The sequence below is a fragment of the Panthera uncia genome, chromosome E1, assembly GCF_023721935.1.
Source record: "Panthera uncia isolate 11264 chromosome E1, Puncia_PCG_1.0, whole genome shotgun sequence".
NCBI lineage: Eukaryota > Metazoa > Chordata > Mammalia > Carnivora > Felidae > Panthera > Panthera uncia.
The window spans coordinates 59784583-59801819 of record NC_064814.1 but is presented as its reverse complement, the minus strand read 5'-3'; the positions used below and the strand labels follow the sequence as shown (position 1 = coordinate 59801819).

At 49.7% G+C, this 17237-nt stretch overlaps 1 long non-coding RNA gene across 3 annotated transcripts; it reads left to right on the top strand.

Annotated features, from left to right (window-relative positions):
* The first annotated feature begins 136 nt into the window (after positions 1 to 136).
* Positions 137 to 4863, top strand: LOC125927232 (uncharacterized). 3 transcript variants are annotated; one of them, XR_007459280.1, is made up of 3 exons: positions 137 to 225; positions 3859 to 3976; positions 4164 to 4863. It is a non-coding gene; the product is annotated as an uncharacterized LOC125927232 (long non-coding RNA). The 3 variants fall into 3 exon arrangements; XR_007459279.1 differs by lacking the exon at positions 137 to 225 and adding an exon at positions 432 to 518 and having other exon boundaries at positions 3863 to 3976; XR_007459278.1 differs by lacking the exon at positions 137 to 225 and adding an exon at positions 492 to 1415.
* The last annotated feature ends 12374 nt before the right edge of the window (positions 4864 to 17237 follow it).

Here is a 17237-nt window from a genome sequence, read left to right as displayed (position 1 = left end):
TGGGTCAGGTCTCGCCACAGACTTCACCGCCGACCAACCAGAGGGGAAGAGTTGCCTGCGGAGACGGGGCGAGCGACGGCCAATTGGAGACGAGAGGCAGGGCAGCTAAGTTTAGAGGAAAACATGCCTGAGGCGGGCGTGACCGGCTGACTACCGATCAGAATTCCCAGAAAGCTTACTAAAGTGAAAACCCGAGCCACGCGAAATCCAGCGCGTCAGTGTCGGGTGGGGCCAAACGACCCGAATTGTTAACAAGCTCTTCCCCCACAGACAAGCTTGAGAATCACTGCCCGGTCATAACGGATTTAAAGGCAGTCCCCACCCGCTCTGGTTACTCGGGGCTGCACGAGAGAGCCCCTCTAGCCCGGCGGCCTCAGAAGCACGCAAGCCAGGGCTCTCTCCGCCGCCTCTCGGCGCCGGGTGGTCGGGAAGCCTGTAGACCGGCCCGGGTCAGCGTCGCTGCGGGGCTTGCCGGGAGATGTAGTCCGTTGCACGGCCCGCGCCTGCGCCCGAGGCAGGTGCCGGGAGCAGGGGCGGAGAGCGGAGGGCCGCGGCAGTGCTTCCGGCGCGCGGCTGGGGCCGTGGGGCTGGGCGCGCTTGGCCATCCCTTGCGCGGTCAGGGTCCTGCAGGCTGGGCGTCCACGAGAGCTCCTGGGGACCCGGGACGTGCTGCTTATTGTCCATCCCTGCGAGGGCGGGGTCGTTATTCAGCTCCCTCCTAGATCTTGTGATGAAAGTTGTGAACTTCACTGCGAGCGGGGAACGGAAGGAAACCCGGAGAGTGGGCTCAGCTCCTCCCTTCCCTCTAGCGACAATCGGGCCCGTGGGCTCCGGAGAGTGTCGCAGGAGTGAATCGTGACAACCAGTAACCTTTTATCGAGCGCTTGCCTAACAGAGCTGGACCCTAACAGCACTCAAAACTGTAGGACGTAGATGCTGTTATCATCCCCCTGTAACAACGGCACCGAGTGTCAGCGAACACCCTTGTCCAGGGTCACGCAGCTAGTCTGTGGCTAAAGTCCAGGCTGCCATAATAGTAAAAAGGGTGAAGTGGGGACAGAGAGGCCGGCTTTGGACGACTGGGTGGAGAGAGTCCTGAGTATTTCGGTTTTTTCTTGTTCCACTAGAGGGAAAGGGCTCCACCGCTGTGGTGGCAAATGTGACCTCAGCAGCCTCAGCACACAGGCCGGTATAGGTCCATCTCAGAAACCCTTGCTGAGACATGTGACCTCAGAGTCCTCTAAGGCCATCCTCCTGTTTTCGACATATTTCAGGAGACTACAGATTCTAACCTAAAAGTCACTTCGCTGGCATTTACTACGTCATCTCAGACAAGTTACTCAATCTCACTGACCCCCAAACTTCAGTTCCCTCATCTGTTTTGAGGGCATAAGACTATCTTCACTTTATATTTGGTGAGGATTAAATGAGCTAACGTGTAGGATGCTTAGAACGGTACCTGGCAATTAGTACCAACTCAGTGAATGCTAGTAATGCACAGTAAACTCCTGAAGTCTCACCCTATGTCACAGAAAAGCCACTTGGATTTTTATTGCAGGATGTGGGGGCATGAGAATGTTTGCGAAACTACACATACCTGGAGATGGGAAGAATGAATCATCTGCTAGGTTTAGGTTATTAATGGGGACTTGAAGCAAGATGGACTGTTATTCAAAATTACTGTTAGTATTCTTCCTCCGTTTTTTGAGGCCTATCTATATTCAAACATAGAAAATAGCTGGTGTGTTACTAGGAGTGGGGTTACAGGCCAGTAGATCTACAGGGGGTCATTTGGGGCAGGAGTTCTTAACCCGGAGTCCATGAAATTATAGAGCGGCACTGTCCAGTATAACTTGCGGGGATGCTGAAACGCAGCTCGGGTTGCTAAGTGCCACCTAGTGGCTACTGTTTTGGCCATCACAGTTCTAGAGGGTCACACTGATGGATTTGGAGATCTTCTGAAGTTTCTGTTACTTTATACAATACTGCATGTATATGTGTATGTTCTAGGAAGCAAATCCATGGCTTCCGTCAAGTTCTCAAAACCACCAAAAAGATTAAGAACCACTAGTTTAGGTCTTCGGTGAAAAGTAAGTTAAGGGAAGTAAGTATGCCCTCCAGTAACCATTTTACTTGCTTCTATTTTCTTGTCCTCAGTGATAGGTGGCTCCCTGACTATCACAGAGAAAACACATTTGAATCTCAGATAAACAGCCCCTACTAATCCTGGCCTTAGCTCTCATGGGCACTAGATTCTGTCTCTGGAGCTGCTTTCAGGCCTTCCCTAGGCCTTCTAGATTCCCTTGCACTCAAGTGGGGCAGCTGTCTCTGTGTGTGGTCTGCAAACCGGTATCCGATGAAACACACAGTGTTAAGACCTTCCGGTCCGTGCTTGTTGGCGAGGGAGCCGACAGACAAGCAGCTCTTAGCAGTCTTGAACTGCTTCTTGCCCTGCCTCTGGCCTGAGGGTGCCCTGGCCTCCAGGCCTCTGCCACCCTAAGCCTTTGCTTGCTATCTGCCACTCACCCTGGCTTTGGTTTCGTCCCACTTGAGTAGACCACAGCTTTCTGTGATCAATGGATCAGGTGTACTTTTACGTATACCAAATCACGCTTTGATCTTAGTCTTAGCTTTGCAGTCCAATCATAGACAAAACGGTGACTTTAAACGGCATTTCATTTGAAAAGCATTTTCTTTTTTGTTAATCTGAAATGTGTTGCTTCTCTTCATGGAAGTATAAAATAAGGCATTTTGCTCCACTTCCTATATTTTGGTAAAGTGTTCTAGAATTTACATTTTTCTTCAGATTAACATTAACTTGCTAATATTGTTTGGTAACGTTAATATTTAAACATTTTCCTCCGTGTGGATCAAAAATGACTACTTACCAACCCACATTTTATTGCAGAGCAATAAACTTTGTCGGGGGTGGGGGGAGGTGGGGAGGGGAGGAGGGGGCACAGAAGAGGCGGCTCTCAGCGAGGGAAAGAGTGCTAGGACAGAGCAGGGAGCTGAGCTGGGCACGATTTCCCCAGCTGTCTCTGGACTGCCAGAAACACAGTTAGAGAGTTGTTTTAGTGAACTTCAAGATAACCCACTTCTAGGCTGCAGCTAAAAGAAACGTGTAAAGACGGCATTTGCCAGTCACCAGCCAACCCAGCTCACATATCGATTTTTATTTGAAAATCTCTGAACTGAAATGAATCCAGGACTCAGTTCCCAAATTCCTGCTTTTACCGCTTTTTCTCTCTTCTCTTGAACTCAATAAGAAAATGTTTCTCAGGTTTGACACAGTCAGAATTTTAGGAAGACTGACATCACACTTCAGTCCTAACTTCAGTAATTCTCTTATCAAAATATTCAAAAGATAACGTAAAACTATACATTTAGTACATTGAATTTTTTAAATTTATTTATTTTGAGAGAGAGAGAGAGAGAGAGAGAGAGAGAGAGTAGGAGAGGGGCAGAGGGAGAGAATCCCAAGCAGGCCCTGCGCTGTCAGCACAGAGCCAGACGCAGGGCTCGATCCCACGTATCATGAGATAACATCCCGAGCCAAAATCAATAGTCTGCCACTTAACCAACCGAGCCACCCAGGCACCCTAGTGCATTGATTTTAACACAGAACTAATTCACTCCTTGTTCACAGATTGGAGGACAACAGCCTTGAATTGAACACAAAAGGAGTTTCCCTCGTTTTGGTTTTGTTTTAATATTGAAATACTGCTGACAGGCTTCAGGTGAAATGATCCTAAGAGGAAATGGATACAGAGAGGCCATCTGCCCTAGAAATCGTCCTGAAATCACCCTCCCAATCAGTCGTGAGCCAAACTCTCATGCTTCCTGTCTTTTTTGTAGCCAGGATATCCAGTACCAAAGCCTGGCCTGGGCTTCCCATGGAGCACAGAGAAGAGCCACGGGTGAAGGGACTGCAGAACTTCAAAGAAATGAGACAAGGATTTGGCTTCAAGATGAGGTGAGTGTTCACTGCATACAAGGGGAGAAAGAAAAGAAAACTTCGGACTCAATTGATGTAAAAAGCTTTGAGATGGACTTAGGACTTTCTGTCATCCCATTACTGGTTTAATAAACCCCTTTTCTCACCCTCACTTTCTTTCCCCTGGGGACAGGGTGACATTTTCAACTTTCATTTCTTCTCTCAGGTTTTAAGATCAGGAGAGAAGATAAAGAAGCTTCTTCAAAGCAGAAAAACCCTGGAAACTCTGCATCCACTCACTGTAACTTTAGGGGGGAATGCTCTCCAAGGGTCTACTTTACAAAAAAGACTAAAAACCTTTAGAAAACCAATGTGGAAATCCTAAGACTTAGCAGAACTTATAGAGCATCCAACCACTCTATAGGAAGAAAGCCCTGAGAACTCCAACCAGGAAGAACCTCTCAACATTAGATTCTCTGAGCACCAGGGGACTCATTCAGGAAAAGAACCTCACCGGTGCCTCGGTTGTGGGCAAAGCTCCCTTCGTGCAGACTTTTGTAAACGCTAACATCTCCCATCAGAGGAGAGATCCTGTGAATGTACTACATCTTATGGAAAGCAGTGTGACTGTGTTTTAAGAAAATTAAAATTTGGGGGTGCCTGGGTGGCTCCATCGGTTAAGTGTCTGATATCAGCTCAGGTCATGGTCTTGCGGTCGTGATATGGAGCCCTGAGTCACGCTCCATGCTAAGCGTGGAGCCTGCGTGGGATTCTCCCACTACCTGTCTGTCTCCCTGCCCCTCCCCCACTCATGCTCTCTTTCTCTCTCAAAATAAATAAACTTAAAAGAAGCTTAAAATGTTTCTCCTCTTCATTTTTTTTAAAGTTTATTTATTTATTTTTGAGAGACTGAGCGAGTGGAGAGGGGCAGAGAGAGGGAGGGAGAGAGAGTCCCAAGCAGGCTCCGCACTGCCAGGGTGGAGCCTGATGCAGGGCTTGAAGCCATGAACTTCAAGATCATGACCTGAGCCAAAGTCAGATACTTAACTGACTGAGTCACCCAGGCGCCCTGTTTTTTCTCTTTATTTATTATTTATTTATTTATTTTGAGAGAGAGAGAGCAAGAGCTTGTGAGTGGGGCAAAGGCAGAGAGGGAGGGAGAGAGAAAGAATCCCACACAGGCTTGGCTACGTCAGCACAGAGCCAGATGCAGGTCTCAAACTCCCACACTGTTTGATCATGACCTGAGCCAAAACCAAGAGCCGGATGCCTAACCAACTGAGCACCCCAGGTGCCCCTGTTTTTCTTTAATCAAGCAGTTCCACATCTGGGAAACTATTATGAAAGAGAAAAACAAAACAAAAGAGCAGCAACAAAAATAAAAGTCTTTACACACACATACACACACACCCCTCCTCCAGTGGTTCCCCACTGTCCTGATAATAAAGCACAGACTCCTCAACAAAGCTTTAAAGATCTTTGTGACACAGGCCCTGAACAGCTGACTCTGGCTCTCACCGCAAGTGAGAATAACTTTCTTCTGGGCTCCCAGGGTACTTTGTTTAGAACTTCTTTTTAGCACCAAACACAGTTGACTTAGCTGGGAGGCTTAGTTATAATCCTGTTCTGACCTGTGTCCTCTTCTGCTCTCCTGATATACCTACATCAACATCACACACATGACTGGGTCTTCCAGGGTAGAGAACAATAAATATCAGTGTATTTTATTTCTAATCTCTGTTTAATGATAAAAGCATTTAAGGCTATGAGTTTTCCTCAAAGTACAGCTTTATTTCCCATAATTTTTATATACAATATTCTCTATCGATCATTTCAAAATAGCTTGTCATTGCAGTTTTTATTTTACTTCCCCTTTAAGCCAAGAGTTGGTCAACTGGTCAAGAAAATTTTCCTCTTAAAACAAATTTCAGGGGGCGCCTGGGCGGCTCAATTGCGGAAGCATCTGAGTCTTGATTTTGGCTCAGGTCATGATCTCAAGGTTTGATGTCAGGGTCTGCACTGTCAGTGTGGAGCCTGCCTAGGATATTCTCTCTCTCTCCCTCTCTCTCTCTCTCTCTCTCTCCCTCTCTCTGCCCTGCCTCTGCTCGTGTGTGCGCTCTCTCAGCCCCCCCCCCCCCCCCCAGATTTTTTTCTGCATTGATTAGAACATGAGGTTCATTCCACTCTGCTTTGAAAAGTTCATATAGGTTTTCCTATAGAAAAGGCTTGTTAAGTGTCCCCAAAGCCCTAGACAAGAAGGGTTCTATTTGTAGGACATAAATGTACTCTTGGACCTCTCAAGTATTTTTGGATCTTTGGAAGCACCCTTGTGCTTATGTGAAGGGGAAGTGAGATGGAGGAGTTTGGGTGGCTTCCCATTCTGCCTCCCTGTGTGTGGTTTTTTTTTTTTTTTTTTAACTTCCTCTTCCCTTGTTAAGAGGTTGTAAAAGCAAACAAAAACATTCTAGGGACTTTATATAGCAATTGTTAACAGCTCCCTAGGTATTAAAGGTGGCAGTGAGAACAGGAGGCCAAAGGGCCTTGGAGAGGCCTCATCCCTTACTCCAGCCAAGTTGTCTTCCCAAAGATGCCATAGCTGTTTATCTTCTAGAAAGCAGAAAAAACCCTGCAGGGACCACGTTAAGATTTTTTCGATTGTGACCTTCCAGAATCTGCAGGGATTCTTTCACAGTGTGTTGTCTAGGCTAAAATCAAGGAAATCAGGGAAGAGACTGGTGACTAGGCCAAGGGGCTCACAACATGGGAGGGGAGTGGCAAGAGACAGTACACCTGGCCCTCCCGCACCTGCAGTCACCTTCACGTTCCTCAAGAAAGGTCCAAAGGGCCCTCCTGGAAACTCTGTGATCTTTAATTCTGAAATGAGTACTTGTCCTGAAATCCTCTCTCTCTCCTAGCCTAGTTATCTGGGCAGAATAATCTCAGAAACACCCACAGCTCAGACTTAAGCTTCCAGGCCCAGCTCCGTGCTTCCTCTCCCCGAGGGCCCGCTGAAGATGGAGAACAACGTGGAAAGGGGAGCTCAGCTCTTGCCTCTCCTCAGCACTTAGGATCAGTTCCGCCAGCCCCCAAGTCTGGGTGTTTGAACACCACAGATGGGGGATTTTTCTATCCCCAGAATGAGACAGGTCCAACCTGTCTTTTCCAGTTGGTCAGACAGGACTTCTTAGAGGTCTAGCAAAGCCTATCCCCCATTTTTTAAGGCTCCTAGAAAATTAAATATTATAAAAAGTGTGGTATAGTTTACGTGCTTGCATCTAGCATCTTTAACATCCAACACAAGAACACAACTAGGTGTTTTGGTGGGAAGAACTTAAAAAGGTGAGACCTTTCATGAAGGTGAGCCCTTACCAAATGGCCCCCGAGAGGCCTGTCCATGCCTACTTTGCATTCTGTACAAACTCTTTCATCTCTCCCAAATGGGGGCCCTTTCCTGGGGGGCAGGGAGAGCGGAGGCCAGCAGGAAAGAACTAGTGGCCCCTCGCCGTGTGCTCGGGGATGGGGCACGCTTCCACTGCCTTATCTCCTGGGACAATATAGTTCCCCCTGGGCAGGATGGAGTCCCTCCTCTTCAAGGTTTCTCTCAGGGTTGTCCAAATGCTAGAGGGCCCCCAGCCAACCTGGTTGACTAGAGGAATGAGCTCGAGAAGCCCACGGAAGTAGTCTGGCTGCCTCAGGGCACCACACGTAGGCTCTCAACACGTGAACAGTCTGGAGGTGCCTTCTCACAAAATAGAAATAACAAAATCAAGCAAGTAGACATCACGTTTGTTAAGTATGGGGGATGGTGACATCGGTATTCATGTTCTGTGTTATTAAAAATCTATCTATCTCCCAAGGTTATTCCAGCCAATCTCTGGCTGTTGGTTTGAAGCAGGGTGTGTGCTCCAGCCACAAGAAGAAGTCTCTTCCAACAACAAAGGGAAGAAAGAAAGCTGCAGGTTCTGCTGCGGGGAGGGCGGCAGGGAACGCGAGAGGTGGGGACCCGGGGTCCTGGCCCTGGCACGGCTTCCTGTCCACCCCGCCTGCTCTGCGATGCTGGGAGTACCCCTCAGGCCTTTGTATTTTTTTTCCTCAAGACCCTCCTGGCAGACAGACGAGCCATTCACATGACACTTGTACTTCTCAAAGGCTCCCCTCTGTCTCCTCCCGGGAACTCAGGGTCTGCAAGTTCCCTCTGCAGTTCCATCAGGCAGCTCCAACAGCGTAGAGCTTCCCCTGGGAAGCAAGCAGGCAGCCCGTGGGACTGAAGCTATTTCAGAAAGTGCCGTGCTTTCTGTCCTTACAACCGTTTTGTTCAACAAGGTCCCTGGGCAGAGGACTTAGAGAGTAAGCATCAGACCCAGCACAGACAGAAGCCGCTCACCAAGACGTTTCATCCTCGGAGCTGGCTGTGGCCAGAGGGTGAAAGATGCAGAGCTCGAGCGGGCTCCGTGGCGCACAGCGCTCAGCTCTGGAAAGGGAGGACGCAGGCTCACTATCAGCCAAAGCTTCTCGCAATTCCATGACCAGGTGGTACAGCCAACCCATCGCTTTGCCGACGAGGACTGCTGGCTGACAAGTGCTAAGCAGCCGCTTCTGAAACCGCTGGTGCCGGGTCAGTTACTCACAGTCTAGACCAGTGGTTCCGATTCTTGTAAACAATGGATTCATCAGCAGAGCTTTAAAAACTTCTAACACCCGAGGGGGCGCCTGGGTATCAGTCAGTTAAGCGTCCGACTTCGGTTCAGGTCACGATCTCACAGTTCGTGAGTTCGAGCCCCGCGTCGGGCTCTGTGCTGACAGCTCAGAGCCTGGAGCCTGCTTTGGATTCTGTGTCTCCCTCTCTCTCTGCCCCTCCCCCGCTTGCTCACTGGTGCTTGTGCGCACACGCTCTCTCTCTCTCAAAAATAAATAAACATTAAAAAAAATTAAAAACTTCTGAGACCCGCTGTCTTAGTCCATTTGGGCTGCTATAACAAAATATTACAGCCTGGGTGGGTTATAAACAACAGGAATTTCTTTCTTTTTTTAAAAAGATTTTATTTTAAATAATCTCGATGCCTAATGTGGGGCTCAGACTCATAACCCCAAGATCAAGAGTCTCCATGCTCCACTGACTGAGACGGCCAGGCACCCCCCAGAATTTATTTGCCATGGTTCTGGAGGCTGGAAGCCGCAGATCATGGTGCCGGTATGGTCGGGGAGTGCCCTCTTCTGGGTTGCAGACTGCTGACCTTTGGTACTCACAGGGTAGAGGGGGCTTGGGAGCTCTGTGGGGTCTCTCTTATAAGAGGCTTAATCCCATTAATGAGGGATCCACCCTCACGACCCAAGAAACTCCAAAGGTCCCACCATCTAATCCCATCACACCAGGCATTAGGATTTCAACATAGGAATTTTGAGAAGACACAAACTTTCAGACCACAGCACCTGGGTGCCAGCCCCTGGAGATTCTGATGTATTTGGTCTGGGCATCAAGATTTTTTAAAGCTCTCCAGATGACTCTAATGTGCTGCCAGAGATGAAAACCACTGGCCTGGACATTAATTTGAGGAATGGCATAAGAAACTTGGAAGGAAGCAACAGGCCCAGTAGAAGATTTCCAAAAAGACTCCGTTTGCAGTGACTGGTAAAAGAAACGAAAGAGGCGGGTGTGCTGTGCTTTAATGAAGGTCACTATAAATCATGGGTCAGGTTGAATTTCCTGTTGAAAGTCTTTTAACATCACGTTAAGTGTGGTAGGTTAAAAACGGCCGCAAATTCCTTATTACTTATTGACAAGGGGTGCCTAGACTGGCCTTGGTGACAAGCTTGGGCAACAGAATGAAGTGGACATGACCTTCTGGGCCTATCTGAGAAGTCTTGAAGCCACCACCTGGGGCTTCCTGGAATGCTACCTCTGAGAACACCAGCCGCCATTTAAGAAGGCTGATTATCTTGAGACCGCCACGCCATGAGGAAGCCCAAGCTATGCACACGGACAGAGACAGACGTGCAGCAATCTACCTGTTCCAGACAGCCCAGCGCAGGCACGCCACACGCAGGTGAAGAAGTCACTTGGATATTCCAGTCCCAGCAGACACAAGGGGGGCAAGCACCAAGGAGTCACCAGCAGACAGCCAGTACCGAAGCCACAGACACATAACCCCAGTCAAGCGTCCCATTCCTTTCCAGCAATCTCTGGACATGGGAGCCACCCCAGCTGAAGCTCCAGTCATGGAGCAGACATGAGTTGTCCCTGTTGTGCCCTGCTCAAAACCCTGACCACAAAATTGTGAGAGGAGAAAGGCTGTTTTTACACCACTAACTTCTGGGGTGTTGGTTATGCAACAATACATAACCAGAACCACAGGAGTACATAAATAAACAGTCACTGTACAAGATTCAAAGAATATAGATGTATACAAAGAAAATGGGGAAACTTTTCCATCACCCCCTCATGTCGCTTTTTCTTTTTATAGGTAACAGCTGGCTGTACATCCTACCCATTTCCTGACGTGTTTACGCATGTATATGTACTTGTTATGTGTACGTATGATGCGATACACATTTTCCCAGTTTTTTAAAATAACAGTGCGCGTGAATCAAGATGCACAGGCCTTGTGTACTCTTTTTTTTTTTTATTTTGGGGACAGAGAGAGACAGAGCATGATCGGGGGAGGGGCAGAGAGAGAGGGAGACACAGAATCGGAAACAGGCTCCAGGCTCCGAGCCATCAGCCCAGAGCCTGACGCGGGGCTCGAACTCACGGACCTCGAGATCGTGACCTGGCTGAAGTCGGACGCTTAACCGACTGCGCCACCCAGGCGCCCCAGGCCTTGCGTACTCTTACCAGACGCACGGTATGCCACAGGATGGGCATACGACACTTGTACTTACTCTCTCTTCTACTGGTAGACATTTAGGTTGTTTTCAATTCTTGGTTTCATGAACAATTCTGTGAGGGACATCTTGTAGTGCGACTCTGCATACATCCAGTAATTTCTTTAGGATAGTCCTAGACATAGAATAACTGAATCAACGGGTATGCGCATTTTTTAGGCTTTTGGGGTGGTAGAACGTAACCTCAAATTTACCATTTTAACTACTGTTATGTGTACAATTCAGTGGCATGAAGTACGTTCACATTATTGTACAACCATCACCAGCACTCATCTCCAGAACTTTTTCATCATCCTGGACGGAAAGTCTAAGCACTAAATAACTCTCTACTCCCCTCCCCTCCCAGGCCCTGATCATGACCTCTCTACCTTCTGTCTCTACGAACTTGAATATTCTAGGTACATCATATAGGTACAATCATACGTTTGCTCTTTTGTGTCCGGCTTACTTCATTTAGCATAATGCTTTCTAGATTTATCCATGCTATAGCATGTATCAGAATTTCCTTCTTTTTCAAGGCTGAATAAGTGGGTAGGTACATCACTCAGCCAGGGCCACACAGCTGGTTAACGGTAGGCACTGTATTCTCACTGAGGCAGTCTGGCCCTGGAGCCTGTGCTACGAAGGCATATGAGGCACTCACAGGATTCTTACATCACGCATAAATTTAGTGCTAATATACGTTAGCTTCAACGTTAAGCGTCACCCGTGGCAGTTCCAAAGCTATGATTTTTGGTGTTTTGATACCCTCCTGCCACCACTAGATCAATCTTGGAAAATGTTCTGTGTGGTCTTTGATGTCTGATTTTAGCTTTGACTTACAAGGTTGTTTTCTCCTAACTACTGCCTGCAGCATTAAGAACTGTTTCTAACTGCTGTCTTCTGCAGATGGTCCTGGGGTGGGGGGTGGGAGGGGAGTGTCCACTGTGCTTCTACCGCCAGCCCCAGAGACCACGTGCGAGGGCACCCCCTCCAGGAAGCAGAAGTGCCACATGAGCTTGGGGATGCACAGCTAGGTCACGCCCTGTGTGAAGGCTGTTGTGCAAATACTAAGACCTTCCTGGGCAAGTGGCCTTACCGTCATTTCAGCTCAAATTTTTTTTAATTGTGGCTTCTGTTGTGTGACATCAAGGGAGTCAAGGCTTGAGGCCGTAAGTCTGCATCTGCGTCAACTTGATGCCTGCAGCACGTGTGTGCATGTGTGTGTGTTTAAGTTTAGAGGTAGGTCTGTGCTGTGTGTTTAACTTCGGAGGCAGGTCTGTTCTGTTTCTCCAGTATTGGCAAACCTCACATATTATTTGAAAATCTCACATATGTGTTTCTCTGTGGGCACAGTCTGCATTTTCAAAATCCTTTTCCTACTCCTCTGCACTGCGATGAAAAAAAAGCATTCCAGTTAATGAGGTTTTATTTAAGTTTTTGTTATAAAGAATAATGAGCAGGGGCACCTGGCTGGCCCAGTCCTAAGAGCATGCAACTCTCAATCTCAGGGTCATGAGTTCAAGCCCCATGTTGAATATATTTACGGACTATGTTTCAAGCGTCACAAAAAGTTTAAATGTTCATTGAAAACCACAAAAATGTACGGAGCACAGAGTGAAAACCACAGCCCCTGTCTCTAATTCTACTTTCTACAGGTGCCGTGTTATTTCTTGTCTCCCTTCAGATACTGGAATTTTGAAAATACTTTTCACACTTTTTACAAACGTGGGATTATAGTGCCATATTGTACCATAAACACGCTTTTATTGAAGTTCTGTAGTGACCATCTCTGCACATCAGCACGTGGAAAACCACGGCACATTTCCAACAGATGCAGCGCAGTCCATGGAACAGGTTCACCGAAATTTACTCGGCCAGTGGTCTGGTGATAGGCATCAGGTTGTTCATGGCTTCTAACTAATTGCCAAGTGTGGCAGGCAAGGGAATGTTCCACAAGGTTGACAAGGATTTGAGTAAGAAGGTGTCCCTCACACTGATAGGGGAAAATCTGTCACTAGATGGCCGACAGGACTCACAGGGGAATTCCAGACCTTGCCCGAAGACTCTCCTTCTGGGTTCTTCTTCCCACCCCGCTTGCCCCGCTCCAACAGACTATAAATTGTCCCCGCTGCTGATGCTCGGGAGAATGATCTCCTCTGAGCCTGCCGGTGTAAAATAAACCTCCCGCCTTCCAAGATCTCCAAGTGCCGCTTGGTTCTTCCGCTGGTGATCCAGACCAGGTTATGTAACATTTGGTTCCCCGACGGGGAAACCCAACCGCGCTGGCCCACTGTTGCCACCGGTTTGGGAAAATGGAGAGGCGGTGACGGAACGAGGAGCCGCAAGGGAGAAGGCGCACCCTCACTGGATTTCGGCAGTCTCCCGCTCGGTAGCCTCGGGCCAGCCTGCTCTGCCATTCCTGCCGGACTCGAGGAGACTTAGCAGGTGAGGCCCTGGACCCAAGGTCGAATACCGGAAGGCCTGGGACCCAATTCTGTCCTGTCCAGCCCACCCGTAGTGGTGGAAGGGAAACCTGATCATTCCCCGGAGACCTCAGGGGTCTCAGAGGGAGACATTCTGTGGGAGGGAATGTAGCAACCTCTGGTGTGTACGTGAGTGTGAATGTGCGACTCGGTCTGGCTTGCCTGCTGAGTTCGATTCTGTGGCTCCACTGGCGGGCACCCGTAAAGTCCCCAAAAGCCCACGGAGTCTGAGTGGACCCATCTGCAATTCCATGGTGAACAGCACACAGTGTGTGCCGGCATCGGAATACTTTCCGATCGTAAGTCACAAAGCTGAGACTGCTACAGCTAAGTGTCACCCAGGTTCCTTCAGGACACGGCCAGACAGGCATCTGACTGGTCTCCTCATTAGAGGGGGCACCCTTATACCTCTGTCTCACGGGAACATTATGGGGTCAGGACAGAGAAAAAAAGGTGTTTTCAGGAGACTATGGAATTAATATAACCACCGGCAAGTTAAGGACCTCATGTGAGTTGGTGTAGGATGGCCCTCAGAGGGAACCTTGGATGTCCCAACGGTCCGCCACATCTGGCATGTTGTCGCCAGAGACCCAGGTTACCCTGATCAGCTCCCATATATCGAGTCCTCGTTAGAGACTGCCCAAACCCTTCCCCCTTGTGTGTGATCTACCTGCAACAAACAGGGACAGGCTAGGGTCTTCATCACCTCGACAAAGTAGCTCAAGGAAGGTCAACAGAAGTCCCAACCGCCACAAGGTCTCACTGGCGATCCAGAGGAAGAACCAATCTTGCCCCCACCATATGAACCTCCCGGTTCCCGATACTCCGCCGCCTTCGGTCTCCCCACCACCTCTGGACCCAGCAGATCTTCTCTCCCTTGGACCAGTGGCCAGATTGCGCCCTCGGCCAGGCACAGCACTCTCCAGGTGCCGGTCCACAGCCACCGGTACCAAGAGGCTCTCCTCCGGGGGATCCGAGCAAGGGCTAAGAAGCCTGTGAGTCTGCCCAGCCCAAGGGGAATCCCCTGGGGATTATTGTGAGAGCCTACTCGAGGCTTACACCCATTTGACCTCGAGGCACAAGAGAGCCACAACCAAAGGACAGGGAAGGTCCAGCTGCCAAAAGGGGGAAGCCCAAAACCTCCTTAGCAAGGGATCAATGTGCCCACTGCAAAGAAAAAGGACATTAAAAGAATAAATGTCCCAACCAGGTAAAGGCCCTTGAAACCCAACCGATATGCACAAGAACCCTGCAAAAAAGACTTCATAGGCCTGGCAGGAAGAGATTCAGATTGAGGGGGACCAGGCTCTCTTCTTCTCGGCCCCCATGAGCCCACAGCCAAAATGAAAGTAGGGGGCCAAACTATGACTTTTATGTAAACTCGGGGGCCACACAGTACGGCACGAGTTCCTCTACCTACCTGAGTGCCCTATCCCTCTCCTCGGCCAGGATATACTCTCAAAGCTGGGGGCCCAAATAACCTTTGGGCCAAAAGACGCACCAGCCTCCAACTGAATTAAAAAATGGAGGTTCTCCTGTGCCCAGGCCCAACCGAGCAGCCCACCTGAATTCAGGACTGCCCTCCCCACTGTATGGGCCTAGGACAACCCCCACCGCCCCCCCCCCCCACCGACTTGCCCACCACCGGCCCCTGTCATTGTAGAATTAATCCCAGGGGCTCGACCGCAGAGACAGTGGCAATACCCCCTCCCACAAGAGGCAAGGGCAGGCATCCAAGAACACCTGACAAGACTCAAAGAAGCAGGCATGCTGGCTGAATGCCAATCAACCTGGAACACCCCACTTTTGCCAGTCGAGAAGCTGGGAGGAGGGTATCCACCCAGTTCAAGAAGTGACCGTCTCCTTGCACGCAGTGGTCCCGAAGCCATACACCCTCTTCGGCCAGATTCCAGGCTCTGCCAGATGGTTTACCTGCCTAGACTTAAAGGATGTCTTCTTCTGCCTCCGCCTGCCCCCCCCCCCCAAGCCAACCCTTGTTTGCCTTCAAGCGGACCGAAGCAGACACAGGGCGTCAGATGCAAATGACTTGGAGGTGCCTCCCACAAGGGTTTAAAAAACTCGCCTGCCCTCTTTGGGGAGGCACTGGCCAGAGACCTCGCTGGCTTTCAAAGGGAGGCCACACACTGCACCCTTCTCCAGTATGCGGAAGAGCTCCTCCTTGCCAGCAATACCCAAGAGAATTGTACAGAGGGCACAGGGCCCTCCTCCAACTTCTGTCGACCTCAGGGTATCAGGTATCATGGAAAGAGAGCTCTAGAGCTGGAGAAAAAGAAGGTCATCACTTCCCTACCCCAGACACAAACTAAGAGGGGGCTACAAGAATTCCTGGGGGCTGCGGGATTCTGCCGAATCCAGATTCCCAGATTCTCAGTAATAGCAAGATCTCTCTATAATCTCCTGTTAGGGCCAGATCGAGAATCCCCTGTCTGGCAGAGGAGGCCAAAGCTGTCTTCCTAGAGATAAAGGCCGCCTTGGGGCAGGAACCAGCCCTTGGCCTGCCGAATACAGAAGAGCCTTTATTCTCTTTGTGCATGAGAAGGAAAAGGTCATCCTCAGGGTTCTCACACAGACTGTTGGCCCTGTCGAAGAGGATGGACCCAGTGGCAGCGGATGGCCACTATGCCTTAGGGCACAAGCGGCCACAGTTCTGCTCATTAAGGAGGCTGAGAAACTCACCCTGGGACAAGAACTAAGGTTCCCCATGCGGTCACATCTCTCACGCCTCTCCAACTCCCAGCTAGCACAATAGGAGGGGCTCCTCTGCAAGAATCCACGGGTCACTCTTAAAACAGTGTGGACGCTGAACCTCGCAACTTTCCTACCTTCCGAGAAAGAGAAACCAGATCGTGACTGCTCTGAGGTGACCAAGCAAGTTTTCGCAAGCCGCCCGTACCTGCGTGACCAGGCCCTAGAGAACCCAGACCTCACCTTGTTCAGGGACGGTGGCAGCTTCATCACAGAGGGCGTTCGAAAGGCAGGGTATGCAGTGACATGCCTTAATCCAAGCTCTCACCATTAGCAAGGACAAGCGAGTCAACTGACTCCCGGTACACCTTTGCTACTGTACACATACATGGGGCAATCTACAAAGACAGGGGCCTCCTCACCACGGCGGAGAAGGCGGTCAAAAACAAAGAGGAAATACTAAAGCTCCTCGAGGCCGTCTGGCTTCCAAAAGAAGTTACGGGTCTACACTGCAAAGGACACCAGAAGGGAGACGACCCTACAGCACGAGGAAATCGTCTAGCAAAGGAGCCAAGGTGGCAGCTAATAAGGAGGTAGACACAGCTCCCTCCCTTATCCGCGCCGCGACCCCCACCAGGAGTTCAAAGAAGAAATTGTCCCCCGGTTCGGCCTGCCGGCCACAATCCACGGTGGAAATGGACCTGTGGACATTATACAAACTTTAACCAGCTCCCTCAAAGCTTTACAATGCTTACCGGCCTCAAAGCTCAGGGAAAGTAGGGCGAATGAATCTCACCCTCAAGGGAACCTTAGCCAAGTTCTGCCAGGAAACAGACCTCCCATGGCCGGACCTGTTGCCCCTGGCCCTCCTGCATGTCCATTGCACACCAGGAACTCAAGGTTTCTCCCCTTTTGAACTAATATATGGAAGGCCCCCTCCATGTTAGGGAGCCTCCCAGAAAGGAAATAAGAAAACAACTTCAAGCGTTAGGGGCCACCCTAAATGAGTTTCAACGATACCCTCGAGAAAGCACCAATCTCTTTAGGATCCCCTGTACATCACTTCTCACCGAGGGACTCACTCTAGGTCAAAGACTGGAAAAAAGATCCTCTCAAACCACAGTGGACTGGGCCTCATACTGTTATTCTGGCCACCCCCACTGCCCTCAGGGTCACAGGTATCACTCCACGGGCCCACCACTCCGGAGTCAAGAGGACCAATCCCGAGGAGCCTCAGACTTGGAAGA